Below are 20,046 nucleotides of genomic sequence, written 5' to 3'. Positions count from 1 at the left end.
TACCCATTCCCTTTATGCTAGATGAATGAACACCTATCCACATGCTCAATTCTGAGAGTTGAATGTGTGTGAAAGCCGTGAATCACCTACCTTGTTGGGAACAAGCAGCTTCCTTTGATTTGGTAACTACAATACATACTTTTATGTGGGGATGAACTAGCTCTAACTCGCTTTTACAGTGAAAATTGCATGAACTTCAAACTGGCACTTGGAAACATACTGAGAAATCAGAGTAAGTGATTTTACTGCTACCCAATCCCTTTATGCTAGATGAATGAACGCCTCTCCAGGTGCTCAATTCTCAGAGTTGAATGTGTGTGAAAGTCATCAATCATATAATTTGTGGGAAACACACTGTTTGTTTTGTGTGGGGAACTACACTACATGGATATATATGTGGAGGTACTAGTTCCAACTCTGTTTTACAGTGAAAACTGAATGAAATTCAAACTGAGACTAGGAAACATACTAAGAAATCAGAGTAAGTGTTTCTATGACTAACCATTCCCTTTATGCTAGATGAATGAAGAGCTGTCCACATGCTGGATTATGAGAGATGAATGTGTGTGAAAGCCATCAATCACCTAGCTTATGGGAAAACAAAGTTTCTTTAAATTGGGGAGCTGCACTACATACATATATATGGGGAGGTACTAGCTCCAACTCGGTTTTACTGTGAAAACCGCACGAACTTTAGCCTGGTACTAGGAAACATACTGAGAAATCAGAGTAAGTGTTTATACTGATACCCATTCCCTTTATGCTAGATGAACGAACGCTTCTCCAGATTCTCAATTCTGAGAACTGAAAGTTTTTGAAAGCCGTCAATCACATAGTTTGTTGGAAAAATACAGTTTATTTTTAGTAGGGAACAATACTTCATACATATATATGAGTAGGTACAAGCTGTAACTCGATTTTACAGAGAAAAGTGCATGAAACTCAAACTGGAACTAGGAAATATACTTACAAATCAGGGTAAATGTTTCTACATCTACCGATTCCATTTATGCCTAATGAATGAACTTCTCTACAACTTCTCAATTCTGAGAGATAAAGTTTGTAAAAGCCATCCATCACCAAGCTTTTTGGAAACACACAGTTTCTTTTGAGTGGGAAACTACACTACGTACATTATATAGGGAGGTAAGAGCTCCAACTCAGTTTACTGAGAACACTGCATGAAATTCAAACCTGCACTAGGAAACATACTGTGAAATCAGAGTAAGTGTTTCTACTGCTACCCATTCCCTTTATGCTAGACTAAACAAACTTCTACACATGCTCAATTCTGAGAGTTCAATATGTGTGTGTTAAGTCTATCAATCACCTATCTTGTTGGGAAAACACAGACTGTTTCGATTGGGAAACAATTACATACATATATATGGGAATTAATTATCTGCAACTCTGTTTTACAGTGAAAATTGTATGAAATCCAAACCAGCTGTAGGAAATATACTGAGAAATCAGAGTTATTTTTTACAGTGCTACACTTTCCCTTTACGCTATATGAACAAAAACCTCGCCACATGCTCAATTATGAGAGATGAATGTGTGTGAATGCCGTCAATCACCTAGCTTGTTGGGAACAAACAGTTTGTTTTGAGTGGGGAAATACACTACATAAATTCTAAGTGTTCAATGTGTGTATGTTAAAGCTATCACCTGTCTTGTTGGTAAGACACTGATTGTTTTGAGTGGGGAACTACACTACTTACATATATATGGGGATGTAATAACTGCAACTCTGTTTCACTGTGAAAATTGCATGAATTTCAAACGGGCACTATGAATCATACTGAAAGACCAGAGTAACTGTTTTTTCAGCTACCCATTCCCTTCAAGCTAGATAAATGAATGCCTTTACACCTGCTCAATTCTGAGAGCTTTTTGTGTGTGAAAACTGTCAATCACTTAGGTTGTTGGGAACACAAACTTTGTTTTGATTGGGGAACTACACTACATACATATATATAAGGAGATAATAACTCCTACTCGGTTTTACTGTGAAAATTGCATGAACTTCAAACTGGAACTGGAAACATACAAAGAAATCAAAGTAATTTTTACTGTGCTACCCATATCCTTTATGCTACATGAACGAATGCCTCTACACCTGCTTAATTCTGATAGTTCAATGTGTGTGAAATCCGTGAAAAACCTAGCTTGTTAGGAACACAAGGTTTGTGTCCAGTGGGGAATTAAACTACATACATATATACAGGGAGGGACTAGATCCAACTCGGGTTTACAGTGAAAACTTCATGAAATTCCAACTGGCACTAGGAAACATACTGACAAATCAAAATAAGTGTTTACAGTGCTAACCATTCACTTTATGCTAGATGAATTTACGCCTATACACCTACTCAATTCTTAGAGTTCAATGTGTGTGAAAGCCATCAATCACCTAGCTTGGTGGAAACACACTTTTTGCTATGTTTGGGGAACTACACTACATAGATATATATGGGGAGGTACTAGCTCTAAATCTGTTTTACAGTGAAAAATGCATGAACTTCAAACTGGTACTAGGTAACGTACTGAGAAATCAGAGTAAGTGTTTCTATTGCTAACCATTCCCTTTTAGCTAGATGAACGAAGCCCTCTCCATATGCTGAATTATGAGAGATGAATATGTGTGAAATCCATCAATCACCTAGCTTGTTGGGAACACATGTTTTTTTTTGATTGGGGAGCTACACTAAATATATATATATGAGGTATTAGTTTCAACATGGTTTTACTTTGAAAACTGCATGAACTTCAAACCGGCACTAGGAAACATTTTGAGAAATCAGAGTAAGTGTTTCTACTGCTACCCATTCCATTTATGCTAGATGAACGTACAATTCTCCACATGCACAATTCTGAGAGGTGAATTTGTGTGAAAGCCTTCTATCACCTAACTTGTTGGAAAACAAAGTTTCTTTTAAGTGGGGAGCTGCACTACATACATATATATGGAAAGGTACTAGTTCCAACTCGGTTTTACACTGGAAACTGCATGAACTTCAAACTGGCACTAGGAAACATACTGAGATATCAGAATAATTGTTTCTACTGCTAGCCATTCGCTTTATGATAGATGAAGGATAGTTTCCCCAATGCTCAATTTTGAGATTTGAATGTGTGTGAAGCTGTCAAACACCTAGCTGGCAGGAACACACCATTTCTCTTGAGTGGGAACTACACTAACATATTTATGGGGAGGTATTTGCTTCAACTTGGTTTTACAGTGAAAACTGCATGAAATTCATACTGGCACTGGGAACCATACTGAGAATTCAGAGTGTTTCTACTGCTACCCACTGTATTTGTACTAGATGATTGATAGTTTCTCCACATGCTCAAATATGACAGATGAATGTGTGTGCATGCCATCAATCACCTAGCTTGTGGGAACACAGACTTTGTTTGGAGTCGGGAAATACACTTCATACATATATATGGGGAGGCACAAGCTCCAATTTGGTTTTACAGTAAAAACTGCATGAATTTCAAACTGGTACAAGCAAACATACTGAGAAATCAGAGTACGTGTTCACACTGCTTCTCATTCCGTATATGCTGGATGAATGAACTCCTCTACACCTGCTCAATTCTGAGAGTTCAATGTGTCTGAAAGTCGTCAGTAACCTAGCTGGTTGGGAACACAAAGTTTTTTTTTTTTGTTTTGTTTTCCAGTGGGGAACTACAGTATATACATATATATAGGGAGGTACTAGCTTGAACTCTATTTTACTGTGAAAACTGTGTGAACTTCAACTTTACACTAGGAAGCATACTGAGAAATCAGAGTAAGTGTTTCAACTGCTAGCCAGTTCCTTTATGCTAGATGAATGAACGCATCTCCATATGCTCAATTATGAGTGTTGAATGTGTGTGAAAGCCGTCAATAACCTAGCTGGAGGGAACCCAAAGTTTCTTTTGAGTTGGGAGCTGCACTACATACATATATATTGGGAGACACTGGCCCCAAATAGTTTTTATGGTGAAAAGTGGATGAACTTCAAAGTGGCAAGGAAACAATCTGAGAAATCAGAGTAAGTGTCTCTTCTGCTAACCATTCCCTTTATGCTAGATGAACGAACGCCTCTGCAAATGCTCAATTATTAAATTTGAATTTGTGTAAAAGCACTCAGTCAACTAGATTGTTCAGAACACACAGTTACTTTTGAGTGGGGAAGAACAGTATAGATATAGATATAGATATAGGTATAGATATAGATATAGATATAGATTAGATGTAGATATAGATATATAGATATAGATATAGATAGATATAGATATAGATGTATATGTGGTGGTTCTAGCTTCAACTCCATTCGACAGTGAAAATTGCATGAAATTCTAACCAGCTCTAAGAAAGATACAGAGAAATCACAGTAGGTGTTTCCAGTGCTAACCAACCCATTATGCTGGATGAATGAACGCCTCTACACATGCTCAATTCTGAGAGTTGAATGCATTTGATAGCAGTCCAACATCTAGCTTTTTGGGAACACAAAGTTTCTTTTCAGTGGGGAACTGCATCACATACATATATATGGGAGGTACATGTTCCAACTCAGTTTTACTGTGAAAACTGCATGAAGTTAAAACTGGCACTAGGAAAAACACTGAGAAATCAGAGTAACTCTTTATTATGCTACACATTCCATTTATGCTTATGAATGAACGACTATCCACATGCTGATTTCTGAGAGTTGAATGTGTGTGAAAGCCTTAAATCACCTAGATTGTTGGGAACACCCAGTTTCTTTAGATTAGGGAAATATAATACATACATACATATTGACTGGTACTAGCTCCAACCTGGTTGTACAGTGGAAATTGCATGAAATTCAAAGCGGCCTTAGGAAACATACTGAGAAATCAGAGTAAGTGTTTCTACTCCTAACAATTCCCTATATGCTAGATGAATGAACGCCTCTCCACATGCTCGTTTCTGAGAGTTGAATGAGTTTGAAAGCCGTCACTCAACTAGCTTGTTGGGAACACAAAGTTTATTTTCCATGGGGAACTGCACTACATATATCTATATGGGAAGTACAAGCAACAAATCGGTTTTAAATTGAAAACAGCATAAATTTCAATGTCACTAGTGAACATTCTGTGAAATCAGTATTTTTGTTTCTACTGATGGTGTTTCCCTTTATGCTAGATGAATGAACGCCTCTCCACATGCACAATTCTGAGAGTTGAATGTGTGTGAATGTCATCAATCACCTAGCTTGTTGGGAAAACACAGTTTGTTTTCAATGGGGAACTACACTACATACATATATATGGGATGTACTATCTTCAACTCAGTTTTACAGTAAAAACTGCATGAACATTAAACCAGCACTAAGAAACAGACTGAGAATTTAGAGTAAGTGTTTCTACTGTTACCCATTTCCTTTATGCTAGATGAACGAATGACTCAACTCCTGCTGAATTCTGCGAGTTCAATGTGTCTGAAAGTCGTCAATCACCTACCTTGTTTAGAACACACTGTGTTTTGAGTCGGGAACTACACTATATACATATACATATGGGGAGTTACTAGCTTCAACTCAATTTTACTGTGAAAACTGCATGAACTTCAACCTGGCACTAGGAAACATACTGAGAAATCACAATAAGTGTTTATAGTGATACCAATTCCTTTTATGCTAGATGAATGAACGCCTCTCCAGATGCTCATTTCTGAGGGTTGAATGTGTGTGAAAGTCGTCAATAACCTAGATTGTTGGAAAAACACAGTTTATTTTGAGTAGGGAAATACAATTCATACATATATATGGGGAGGTACAAGATGTAACTCGAATTTACAGTGAAAAGTGCATGAAAATCAAACCTGAAATAGGAAAATACTGAAAAATCAGGTTTAGTGTTTCTACTGCTACCCATTCCCCTTATGCGAGATGAATGATCGCCTCTACACCTGTTCAATTCTGAGAGATCAATGAGTGTGTGTTAAAGCTAAAAATCTCCTATCTTGTTGGGAACACACAGATAGTTTTCAGTACGGAAATACAGTACATAAATACAAATGGGAATATACTATCTGCAAATCTGATTTACTGTAAAAATTGCATGAATTTCAAACCTGCATTAGGAAAGCAGAGTAAGTGTTTCTACTGCTACCCTTTCCCTTTACGTTAGATGAATGAACGCCACTCCACATGCTCAATTCTGAGAATTGAATGTGTGTGAAGCCCGAAAATCATATAACTTGTTGGGAACACAGAGATACTTTTCAGTGGAGAACTGCATTACATAGATATATATGGGGAGGTAGTAGCCAAAAATTGGTTTTACAATGAAAATTGCATGAACATTAAACCAGCACTAGGAAACAAACTGAGAAAACAGAGGAATTGTTTACAGTAATACCCATTCCCTTTATGATAGGTGAATGAACGCCTCTACACATGTTCAATTCTGAGAGTTCAATGTGTGTGAAATCCGTCAAACACATACATTGTTGGGAACACACAGTTTCTTTCCATTGGAGAACTACACTACATACAAATATATGTGGAGTACTAGCTTCAAATCGGTTTTACACTGAAAACTGCATGAAATTCAAACCGTTACTAGGAAAAATACTGAGAAACCAGTGTAAGTGTTTCTACTTCAAATCATTCCCTTAATGCTAGATGAACGATCATCTCTCCACATGCTCTATTCTGAGAGTTAAGTGTGAGTGGAAGCCATCAGTCACCTACATTGTTGGGAACACACAGTTTCTTTTGAGTTGGAAACTACACTATATAAATATATAAGGGAAGGTACTAGCTCCAACACGGTTTTACAGTGAAAACTTTATGAAATTCAAACCAGCACTAGGAAACAAACTGAGAAAACAGAGTAAGTGTTTCTACTGCTACGCATATCCTTTATGCTAGATAAACGAACGCCACTCACATGATCATTTCTGAGATTTGAATCCGTGTGAAAGCCATCAGTCACCTACATTGTTGGGAACACACAGTTTCTTTTGAGTGGGGAACTATAATACATACATATATATAGGGATTTATTAACTCCTACACGGTTTTACAGTGAAGACTGCATGAAGTTCAAACTGGCTCTAAGAAACATACTGAGAAATCAGAGTAAGTGTTTCTATTGCTACCCAATCTGTTTATGCTAGATGAACGAAAGCCTCTAGATCTGATCAATGCTGAGATTTGATTGTGTGTGAAAGCCATCCATCACAAGGCTTGTTGGGAACATGTAGTTTGTTTTGAGTGGGGAACTACACTACATACTTATATATTGGGAGGTACTAGCTCCTACTCGGTTTTACAGGGAAAATTTCATGAAATTCAAACAGGTACTAGATCACATACTGAAGAATCTAAGTAAGTGTTTCTACTTCTACCATTCCCTTTAAGCTAGATGAACGAATGCCTCTCCACATGCTCAAATCTGAGAGTTCAATGTGTGTGAAAGCCATCAAACAAATAACTTTTTGGGAACACTAAGTTTCTTTTCTGTGGGGAAATGCACTACATAAATATATATGGGAGGTACTAGCTACAAATCGGTTTTACAGTGAAATGTGCATGAAATTCAAACTGTCACTAGGAATCATACTGAGAAATTAGAAAAAGTGTTTCTACTGCTAACAATTCACTGTATGGTAGATGAATGAACACCTCACCAGATGCTCAATTCTGAGAATTGAATGTGTGTGAAAGCTGTCAATCATCTAGCTTGTTGGGAACACACAGTTTCTCTTGAGTGGGAAAATACACTACATACATATCCATGTGGACATTCTAGCTTCAACTCTGTTTTACACTAAAAACTGCATGAACATCAAACCGTCACTAGGAAACATACTGAGAATTCAGAGTAAGTGTTTCTACTGCTACCCATTCACTTTATGCTAGATGAACGAAAGTCTCTCAGAAGCTCAATTCTAACAGATTAATGTGTGAGAAAACTGTCAATCACCAAGCTTGTTTGGAACACACACTTTGTTTTGATTGGGGAACTACAGTACATAAATATATATAGGGAGATACTAGCTCCAACTCGGTTTTACAGTGAAAACTGCACGATCTTCAAACTGGAACTTGGAAACAATCTGAGAAATCAGAGTAATTTTTAGAGTGCTACCCATACCCTTTATGCTAGATGAACGAACGCCTGTACACCTGCTCAACTATGAGAGTTCAATGTCTCTGAAATCCATGAAACACCTAGCTTTTGGGAACACAAAGTTTGTTTCCATTCGGGAACTATGCTACATAAATTTATATGGGGATGTGCTAGCTCCAACTCAGTTTTACAGTGAAAATTTCATGAAATTCCAAATGGCACTATGAAACATACTGACAAATCAAAGTGTTTACAGTGCTATCCATTCCCTTTATGCTAGATGAATGAACGTCTCTACACCTACACAAATCTCAGACTACAGTGTGTGTGAAAGCTGTCAATCACCTAGCTTGATGGGAACACAGAGTTTGTTTGGATTGGGGAATTAAACAACGCATATATATATATGGGGAAGTACAAGCTTCAACACGGTTTTACAGTGAAAAATGCATGAGCTTCAAACTGGCACAAGGATATGTATTGAGAAATCATAGTGTTTCCAGTTCTACTCATTTCCTTTATGCTATATGAATGAACGCCTCACCAAGTGCTGAATTCTGAGAGTTGAATGTGTGTGACAGCATTCAATCACTTTCTTGTTGGGAACACAGAGTTTTTTTTTGAGTGAGGAACTAAACTACATAAATATATATTGGGAGGAAGTAGATCCAACATGGTTTTACAGTGAAAACTGCATGAACTACAAACTGGCATTAAGAATCATACTGAGAACTCAGTTAGTTTTTCTACTGCTACCCTTGTCCTTTATGCTAGATGAATGAATGCCTCTCCACATGCTCAATTCTGAGACTTGAATGTGTGCGAAGCCCGACAATCACATAGATTGTTGGGAACACAGAGACACTTTTCAGTGGAGAACTGCACTACATACATATATATGGGGAGGTACTAAACAAAAATCGGTTTTACAGTGAAAACTGCATGAACATTAAACTGGCACTAGGAAACATAATGAGAAAACAGAGGAATTGTTTACAGTGCTACCCATTCCCTTTATGATAGGTGAACGAACGCCTCTACACATGTTCAATTCTGAGAGTTCAATGGGTGTGAAATTTGTCAAACACATACATTGTTGGGAAGACACAGTTTCTTTCCATTGGGGAACTACACTACATACAAATATATGTGGAGTACTAGCTTCAAATCGGTTTTACAGTGAAAACTGCATGAAATTCAAACCAGCACTAAGAATCATACTGAGAAAACAGAGTAAGTGTTTCTACTGCTATGCATTTATTTATGCTAGATAAACGAACGCCTCCCCCATGATCATTTCTGAGATTTGAATGCATGTGAAAGCCTTCAGTCACCTACATTGTTGGGAACACACAGTTTCTTTTGTGGGGAACTATAATACATACATAAATATGGGGATGTACTATCTCCTACTCGGTTTTACAAAGAAAACTGCATGAAGTTCAAACCGGCACTAAGAAACATACTGAGAAATCAGAGTAAATGTTTCAATTGCTACCCATTCTGTTTATGCTAGATGAAAGAACGCCTCTAGATCTGATCAATGCTGAGATTTGAATGTGTGTGAAAGCCATCCATCACATAGCTTGTTGGGAACATGCAGTTTGTTTTGAGTGGGGAACTACACTACATACTTATATATTGGGAGGTACTAGCTCCTACTCGGTTTTACAGTGAAAATTTCATGAAATTCAAACAGGAACTAGTTCACATACTAAGAAATCTAAGTAATTGTTTCTATTTCTACCATTCCCTTTAAGCTAGATGAACGAACTCCTCTCCACATGCTCAAATCTGAGAGTTCAACGTGTTTGAAAGCCAACAAACACATAGCTTGTTGGGAACACAGAGTTTTTTTCAGTTGGAAACCACACTAGATCCATATATATTGGGAGGTATCATCTCCAACTCGGTTTTACAGTGTTAAATGTGTGAACTTCTAACCGGCACTAGGAAACATACTGAGAAATCAGAGCAAGTGTTTATACTGATAACCATTTCCTATATGCTAGATTAACGAAAACCTCTACATCTCCTCAGTTCTGAAAGTTGTATGTTTGTGAATGCTATCCATCACCTAGCTTGTTATGAACTGAAAGTTTGCTTTGATTAGGGAAATACAATACATATATATATATATGGGGAGGTACTAGCTCCAATTTGCTTTTATAGTGAAAAATGAATGAACTTCATAACAGCACTAGAAAATATACTGAGAAATCAGAGTAAGTGTTTCCAATGCTAACCATTCCCTATATGCTAGATGAACGACCGCCTCTGCACATGCTCATTTCTGAGATTTGAATGTGTTTCATAGCTGTCAATCACCTAGCTTGCTGGGAACACTAAGTTTCTTTTCTGTGGGGAACATCACTACATACATATATATGGGACACACTAGCTACAAATCGGTTTTACAGTGAAATGTGCAAGAAATTCAAACTGTCACAAGGAAACATACTCAGAAATCAGAATAAGTGTTTCTACTGCTAACAATTCGCTTTATGGTAGATGAATGAACACCTCGCCAGATGCTCAATTCTGAGAGCTGAATGTGTGTGAAAGCTGCCAATCATCTAGCTTGTTGGGAACACACAGTTTCTTTTGTGTGGGAAACTACACTACATACATATTTATGTGGATGTACTAGCTTCAACTAGGTTTTACAGTAAAAACAGCATGAACGTCAAACCAGCACTAGGAAACATACTCAGAATTCAGAGCAAGTGTTTCTACTGCTACCCATTCACTTTATGCTAGATGAACTAACACCTCAACACCTGTTCAATTCAACGAGTTCAATGTGTCTGAAAGTCGTCACTCACCTAGCTTTTGGGAAAACACAACTTGTTTAGAGTGGGGAACTACACTACATACATATTATGTGGAGGTACCAGCTTCAACTCGGTTTTACAGTAAAAACTGCATGAAATTCAAAGTGGCACTATCAAACATACTGAGAAATCAGAATAATTGTTTCTAATGCTACCCATTCTACTTATGCTAGATGATTGATAGTCTCTCCACATACTCAATTATGAGAGATTAATGTGTGTGAATGCCATCATTTACCTAGCTTGTGGGGACACAGTTTGTCTAGAGTCCTGAAATACACTACTTAAATATATATGGGGAGACACAAGCTCCAATTTGGTTTTACAGTAAAAACTGCATGAATTTCAAACTGGCACAAGAAAAAAATACTGAGAAATCGAGTAAGTGTTCACAGTGCTTCTCATTCTGTTTTTGCTGGATGAATGAACTCATCTACACCTGCTCAATTCTCGGAGTTCAATATGTCTGAAAGTCATCAGTCACCTAGCTTTTGGGAACACAAAGTTTGCTTTCAGTTGGGAACTATGGTATATACATATATATAGGGAGGTACTAGCTTCAAATCTATTTTACTGTGAAAGCTGTGTGAAGTACAAACTGGCACTAGGAAACATACTGAGAATTCAGAGCAAGTGTTTCAACTTCTAGCCATCACCTTTATGGTAGATGAATGAACGCATCTCTATAGGCTCAGTTATGAGTGTTGAATGTGAAAGCCATCAATAACATATCTTGAGGGAACAAAAAGTTTCTTTTCAGTTGGGAACTGCACTACATACATATATATGGAGAGGTACTAGCTACAACCCAGTTTTACAGTGAAAACTGTGTAAACTTCAAACTGGCACTAGGAAACGTACTGAGAAGTCAGAGTTAGTGTTTGTAGTGCTAACCATTCTGTTTATGCTAGATGAATGAACACTTCTATTCATACTCAATGAAGAGAATTCAATGTGTGTGAAAGCCATCAGTCACCTAACTTGTTGGGAACACAGTATGTTTTGTTTGGGGAACTGCACTACATATATATATATATATATGTATATGTTGAGACATACTATGTCCACCTCTATTTTACAGTGAAAACTGCATGAAATTCAAACCGGCACTAAGAAACATACTGAGAAATCAGAGTAATTGTTTACAGTGCCAACCATTCACTCTATGCTAGATAAACGAATGCCTCTATTCTTGCTCAATTCTGAGAGTTGAGTGTGTGAGAAATCAGTCAAAAATCTAGCTTGTTGGCAACACACACTTTGTTTCCAATGGTGAAATACACTACATACATATATATGGGGTGGTAATAGATCCAAATCTGTTTTACACTGAAAAATTCATGAAATTCAAACCAGCACTAGGAAACATACTGAGAAATCAAAGTGTTTCTAATGCTACCCATTCCCTTTATGCTAGATGAATGAATGCTCTACACCTGCTCAACTCTGACATTTCAATGTGTGTTAAAGCTGTTAATCACCCAGCTTATTAGGAACAGCAGATTTTTTCAGTGGGGAACTACACTACATACATATATATAGGAATGTACAAGCTGCAACCCGGTTTTACAGTTAAAACTGCATGAATTTCAAATCAGCACTGGGAAACATACTGAGAAATCAGAGTAAGTGTTTCTACTGCTACCCATTCCCTTTCTACTAGATGAACAAATGCCTCTACAGCTGCTCAATTCTGAGAATTTACTGTGTGTGAAAACCGTCAATCACCTAGCTTGTTGGGAACACACACTTTGTTTTGATAGGATACTACACTTCATTCATATATAAGGGTAGATACTAGCTCCAATTCGGTTTTACCATGAAATTGCATGAAATTCAAACCGGCACTAATAAACATACTGATAAATGAGAGGAAATGTTTACAGTGCTACCCATTCCCTTTATGCTAGATGAATGAATGCCTCTACACCTGCTCAATTCTGAGAGTTCAAAGTGTTTAAAATTTATCAAACACCTAACTTGTTGGGAACACACAGTTTGTTTCCAGTGGGGAACTACACTACATAAATATATATGGGGTTACTAGATCCAACTCCATTTTACAGTGAAAAATTCATGAAATTCTAACTGGCATTATGAGACATACTGACAAACCAGACTAAGTGTTTACCGTGCTCCCATTCCTTTATGCTAGATGAATGAATGCCTCTACACCTAATCAATTCTGAGTTCATTGTTCATGAAAGCTGTCAATCACCTAGCTTGCTGGGAACACACAGTTTTTTTTGAGTGGGAAAATACACTGCATATACATATATAGGGAATTACTAGCTCCAAATCGGTTTTACAGTGAAAACTGCATGAGATTCAAACTGGCACTAGGATACATACAGAGAAATCAGTGTAAGTATTTCAGGGCTAACATTTCCCTTAAGCTAGGTGAATGAATGCCACTACACTTGCTCAATTCTGAGAGATCAATGTGTCTAAAAGTCATCAGTCAATTAGCTTGTTGGGAATACAAAGTTTGTTTTGAGTAGGGAACTACACTACATACATATATATGGGGAGTTACTAGATTGAACTCGATTTTACTGTGTAAACTGCATGAACTTCAACCAGCACTAGGAAAACTACTGAGAAATCAGAGTAAGTGTTTATACTGATAACCAATCCCTTTATGCTAGATGAACGAACGCTTTTCCACATGCTCAATTCTGAGAGTTGAAAGTGTGTGAAAGCTGTCACATATCTTGTTGGTAAAACAAAGTTTATTTTGAGTAGGGAAATATACTTCATACATATATATGGGTAGGTACAGGCTACAACTCGATTTTACAGTGAAAAATGCATGAAATTCAAACTGAAACTTGGAAACATACTGACAAATCAGAGTAAGTGTTTCTAGTGCTACCCATCCCATTTTTGCTTAATGAACAAGTGACTCTACACCTTCTCAATTCTGAGAGTTGAATGTGTGAAAGCCATTCATCACCAAGCTTTTTGAAATACACAGTTTGTTTTGAGTGGGGAAATACGCTACATACATATATATAGGGAGGTAATATCTCCAACTCGGGTTTACTTTAAAAACTGCATGAATTTCAAACCAGGATGAGGAAACAAACTGAGAAATCAGAGTTAGTGTTTCTACTTCTACACATTCCCTTTATGCTAGATGAATGAATGCCTCTACACCTGCTCAATTCTGAGAGTTCAATGTGTGTGAAAGCCATCCATTACCTAGCCTGTTGGGAATACACAGATTGTTTTGAGTGGGGAACTACACTACATACATATATATGAGGATGTACTATCTGGAAATCTGTTTACTGTGATAACTACATGAATTTCACACTGGCACTATGAAACATACTGAGAAACCAGAGTAAGTGTTTCTTCTACTACCCATTCCCTTTATGCTAGATGAATGAATGCCTCTACACCTGCTCAATACTGAGAGTTTAATGTGTGTGAAAACTGTCAGTCACCTAGCTTGTTGGGAAAATACACTTTGTTTTGAATGGGGAACTACACTACATACATATATATTTGGGTAGACACTAGCTCCAACTCGGTTTTAAAGTGAAAATTGCATGAACTTCCAACAGGCACTAGGAAACATACTGAGAAAACAGAGTAAGTGTTTCTACTGCTAACCATTTTCTTTATGCTAGATGAATAAACGCCTCTCCACATGATAATGTCTGAGATTTGAATGCGTGTGAAAGTCATCAATCACCTACTTTTTGGGAACAGACAGTTACTTCTGAGTTGGGAACTATAATACATACAAATATATGGGGATGTAGTAACTCCAACTCTGTTTTACAGTGAAAACTGCATGAACTTCAATCCAGCACTAACAAACATACTGAGATTTCAGGGTAAGTGTTTCTACTGCTACCCATTCCCTTTATGTGACATGAAAAAACGCCTGTCCACATGCTAAATTGTGAGAGCTGAATGTGTGTGAAATGCATGAATCACCGAGCTTGTTGGGAAAACGTAGTTTTTCTGAGTGGGGAACAACACTAAATACATATATATATACCGGAAGATACTTGCTGCAAATCGGTTTTACACTGAAAACTGCATGAACGTCAAATTGGCGCTAGGAAACTAAGTGAGAAGTCAGAGTAAGTGTTTCTATTGATACTCATTCAATTTATGCTAGATGAATGAACGCCTCTAGACCTGCTCAATGCTGAAAGTTGAATGTGTGGAAAGCCACTCATCACCTAGCTTGTTGGGAACACACAGTTTGTTTTTAGTGGGGAAATACACTACATAAATATATATTGAGAGATACTAGCTCATACTCAGTTTTACAGAGAAAATTTCATGAATTTCTAACCAGCGCTAGGATTCATACTGAGAAATCAGAGTAAGTGTTTCTACTGCTAACCATTCCCTTTATACTAGATGAACGAACGCCTCTCAACATACTCACATCTGAGAGTTCAACGTGTGTGAAAGCTGTCAAACACCTAGCTTGTGGAAAACAGAGATTTTTCCAGTCGGGAACTACACTACATACATATATATGGGGAGGTACATGCTCCAAATGGGTTTTACAGTGAAAAATGTATGAAATTCTAACCAGCATTAGGAAACGTACTGAGAAATCAGAGTAAGTGTTTATACTGATAACCATTCCCTATATGCTAGATAAACGAATGTCTATACACCTCCTCAGTTCTGAGAGTTGTATGTTTGTGAAAGCTATCCATCACCTAGCTTGTTGGGAATACACAGTTTGTTTTGATTGGGGAACTACACTACATACATATATGTGGGCAGGTAATAGCTCCAACTTGGTTTTACAATGAAAACTTCATGAACTTCAAACCAGCACTAGGAAACACACTGAGAAATCAGAGAAACTTTTTACACTGCTACCCATTCCCTGTATGCTAGAAGAATGAACGCCTCTGCACCTGCTTATTCTGAGAGTTCATTGTGTGTGAAATCAGTCAAACATCAAGCTTGTTCAGAACACATAGTGTGTTTCCATTGGGGAACTACACTACATACATATATATGTGAGGTTTTAGCTTCAACACGGTTTTACATTGAAAACTGCATGAACTTCAAACCAGCACTAGGAAACATTTTGAGAAATCAGAGTAAATGTTTCTTCTGCTACCCATTCCATTTATGATAGACGAACCAACAATTCTCCACATGCACAACTCTGATAGGTGAATTTGTGTGAAAGCCTTCAATCACCTAGCTTATGGGAAAACAAATTTCTTTTAAGTGGGGAGCTGTGCTATATACATATATATGTGGAGGTACTAGCTCCAACTCGGTTTTACAGTGAAAACTGCATGTACTTCCAATGGCACTAGGAAACATACTGAGATACCAGAATAATTGTTTCTACTGCTTACCATTCCCTTTATACTAGATGAATGAACGTCTCTACACCTACTAAATTCTCAGAGTTCAATGTGTGTGAAAGCTGTCAATCACCTAGCTTGATGGGAACACAAATTTTGTTTTGATTGGGGAATTATTCTTCATATATATATATGGGGAAATACTGGCTTCAACATGGTTTTATAGTGAAAAATGCATGAGCTTCAAACCAGCACAAGGGAACATATTGAGAAATCATAGTGTTTCCAATTCTACCCATTGCCTTTATACTAGATGAACAAACGCCTCAACAGGTGCTCAATATTGAGAGTCGAATGTGTGTGACAGCATTCAATCAACTTGCTTTTTGGTAACACACAGTTTGTTTTGATTGGGGAACTAAACTACAAAAATTTATGTTAGTAGGATGTAGCCCCAACACGGTTTTACAGTGAAAACTGCATGAACTTCAAACCAGTATTAGGAAACATACTGAGAATTCAGAGTTAATTTTTTTACTGCTACCCTTTCCCTATATGCTAGATGAACTAACGCCTCTCTGCATGCTCAATTCTGAGAACTGAATATGTGTGAAAGCCGACAATCATATAGCTTCTTGGGAACACAAAGATTCTTTTGAGTGGGGAACGGCACTACATACATATATATGGGGAGGTACTAGCTCCAAAACGATTTTACTGTGAAAATTATGTGAACTTCAAAGTGGCACTAGGAAACATACTGAGAAATCAGAGTAAGTGTTTCAACTGCTAGCCATTCCCTTTATGCTAGATGAATGAACACATATCCATATGCTCAATTTTGAGAGTTAAATGTGTGTGAAAGCCGTCAATAACCTAACTTGAGGGAACACAATGTTTCTTTTCAGTTGGTGGCTGCACTACATACATATATTGGGAGGTACTAGCCCCAACTCGTTTTTACTGTGAAAATGGCATGAAATTCAAACTGGCACTATGAAACAATCTGAGAAATAGAAGTAAGTGTTTCCATTGCTACCCATTCCCTTTGTGCTAGTTGAATGAACACCTCTACACTTGCTCAAATCTGAGAGTTCAATATGTGTGAAAGCCATCAATCACCTATCTTGTTGGGAACATACAGTTTGTTTTGAGTAGGGAACTTCACTACATACATATATATGGGGAGGTACAAGCTCCAACTCCATTTTACAGTGAAAACTGCATGAACGTTAAAACTGCACTAGGAAACATACTGAGAAATCAGATTAAGTGTTTCTTCTGCTACCCATTCCCTTTATGCTAGATGAACGAACACCTCTCTAAATGCTCAATTATTACAGTTGGATGTGTGTTAAAGCCGTCTATCACCTAGCTTGTTCAGAACACACAGTTAGTTTTGAGTGGGGAAGAACAGTACATATATATATATATTTATGGGGTGGTTCTAGCTTCAACTCCATTTTACAGTGAAAATTGCATGAAATTCTAACTGGCTCTAGGAAAGATATAGAGAAATCACAGTAAGTGTTTCCAGTGATACACATTTCCTTTATGCTTGATGAACAAATGCCTCTCCACATGCTCAATTCTGAGACTTGAACGTATGTGAAAGCCTACTATCACCTAGCTTGTTGGGAACACAAAATTTCTTTTCAGTGGGGAACTGCACTACATACATATACATGAGGAGGTACAAATTCCAACACGGTTTTACAGTGAAACTAGATGAAAGTCAAACTGGCACTAGGAAACATACTGAGAAATCAGTGTAAGTGTTTCTAGTGCTACGCATTCCCTTTTGGCTAGATGAATGAACACATCTACACCTGCTCAAATCTGAAAATTCAATATGTGAGAAAGCCATCAATCACATAGCTTGTTTGGAACACACAGCTTGTTTTGAGTGGGGAACTACACTGCATACATATATATTGGGAGGTACTAGCTCCAAATCTGTTTTACAATGAAAACTGCATGAACTTCAAACTGGCACTAGGAAACATACTGAGAAAATACAGAAATTGTTCTACTGCTTCCCATTCCATTTATGCTAGATGAATGAATGCCTCTCCACATGCTCAATTCTGAGACTTGAATGTGTGTGAAATCCCTCAATCACCTCGCTGTTTGGGAACACAAAGATTATTTTCAGTGAGGAAAAGCACTCTTTACATATATATGGGGAAGTAATAGCGCCAAATCAGTTTTACAGTGAAAACTGCATTAACTTCAAAGTGGCACTAGGAAATATACTGAGAAATCACAGCAAATTTTCTTTCTGCTAACGATTCCCTATATGCTACATGAAAGAACACTTCTCCATATGCTCAATTCTGGTAGTTGAATGTGTGTGAAAGCCTCCAGTCACTTAGCTTGTGGGAACACAAAGATTCTTTTCAGTGTGGAGCTGCACTACTTACATAGATATGGGTTCTACTAGCTCCAACTCGGTTTTACTTTGAAAACTGCATGATATTTAAACCGGCATGAGGAAACATACTGAGAAATCAGACTAAGTCTTTCTACTGCTAACCATTCTCTTTATGCTTGATGAACAAACGCCTCTCCATATGCTCATTTCTGAGAGTTGAATGTGTGTGAAAATCATCAATTACCTACCTTGTTGGGAACACACAGTTTTGTGTGGGGTACTACAGTACATACATATATATTGGGAGGTACTAGCTCCAACTCGATTTTACAGTGAAAAGTGCATGAACTTAAAACAGGCACTAGGAAACATACTGAGAAACCAGAGTAAGTGTTTCTACTGCAACCCATTCCCTTTATGCTAGATGAACGAACGTCTCTCCACATGCTAAATTCTGAGACTTGAATTTGTGTGAAATCCCTCAATCACCCAGCTTGTTGGGAACACAAAGTTTCTTTTCAGTGGGGAAATGCACTATTTACATATATATGGGGATGTACTAGCTCCAACTCGGTTTTATAGTGAAAATTGCATGAACGTCAAAACGGCACTTACAAACATACTGAGAAATCAGAGTAAGTGTTTACAGTGCTACCCATTCCCTTTATGCTAGATGAAGGACTACCTCTCCACATGCTCAATTAAGAGAGTTGAATGTGTGTCAAAGCTGACAATCACCTAGCTTGTTGGGAACACACTGTTTTGAGTGGGTCATTACACTACATACATATATATTGGTAGGTATTAGCTCCAATTCGGTTTTACAGTGAAATGTGCATGAACTTCAAACCGGCAAAAGGAAACATACTGAGATATCAGAATGTGTGCACTGTTACCCATTCCCTTTATGCTATATGATCAAACGCCCCCCCAAATGCTCAATTCTGAGACATCACTGTGTGTGAAATTCATCGATCACCTAGCTTGTTGGGAACACAAAGTTTCTTTTCAGTGGGGAAATGCACTACTTACATATACATGGGTAGGTACTAGCTCCAACTCTGTTTTACAGTGAAAACTGCATGAACTTCGCACTGGCATTAGGAAACATACTGAGAAGTCAGACTAAGTGTTTTCAGTGCTAACCTTTCCCTTTATGCTAGAAGAACAAACGACTCTACACCTGCTCAATTCTGAGAGTTGAATGTGTGTGAAAGCCGTCAATCATCAATCTTGTTGTGAAAACACAGTTTCTTTTGAGTGGGGAACTTCACAACATACTTATATATGGGGATGTACTAGCTTCAACTCAGTATTACAGTGAATAGTGCATGAACATCAAAATGGCACTAGGAATCATACTGAGAATTCAAAGTGTTTTCAGTGTTACCCATTCCCTTTATGCTAGATGAAAGAACACCTCTAC

The 20,046-nt window shown here is 37.6% G+C and overlaps 1 long non-coding RNA gene across 1 annotated transcript; it reads right to left on the bottom strand.

Moving 5' to 3' along the window:
* Positions 1-717: 717 nt before the first annotated feature.
* Positions 718-9,247, bottom strand: LOC116656860. Its single transcript, XR_004311867.1, has 3 exons — positions 9,199-9,247; positions 8,424-8,455; positions 718-804 (listed from the first exon to the last, which is right to left on the bottom strand). It is a non-coding gene; the product is annotated as an uncharacterized LOC116656860 (long non-coding RNA).
* Positions 9,248-20,046: the final 10,799 nt, after the last annotated feature.

Source organism: Camelus ferus, chromosome 16, assembly GCF_009834535.1.
Source record: "Camelus ferus isolate YT-003-E chromosome 16, BCGSAC_Cfer_1.0, whole genome shotgun sequence".
Lineage (NCBI taxonomy): Eukaryota > Metazoa > Chordata > Mammalia > Artiodactyla > Camelidae > Camelus > Camelus ferus.
The sequence above is the reverse complement of the archived record's forward strand: the minus strand, read 5'-3'. Positions and strand labels throughout refer to the sequence as shown.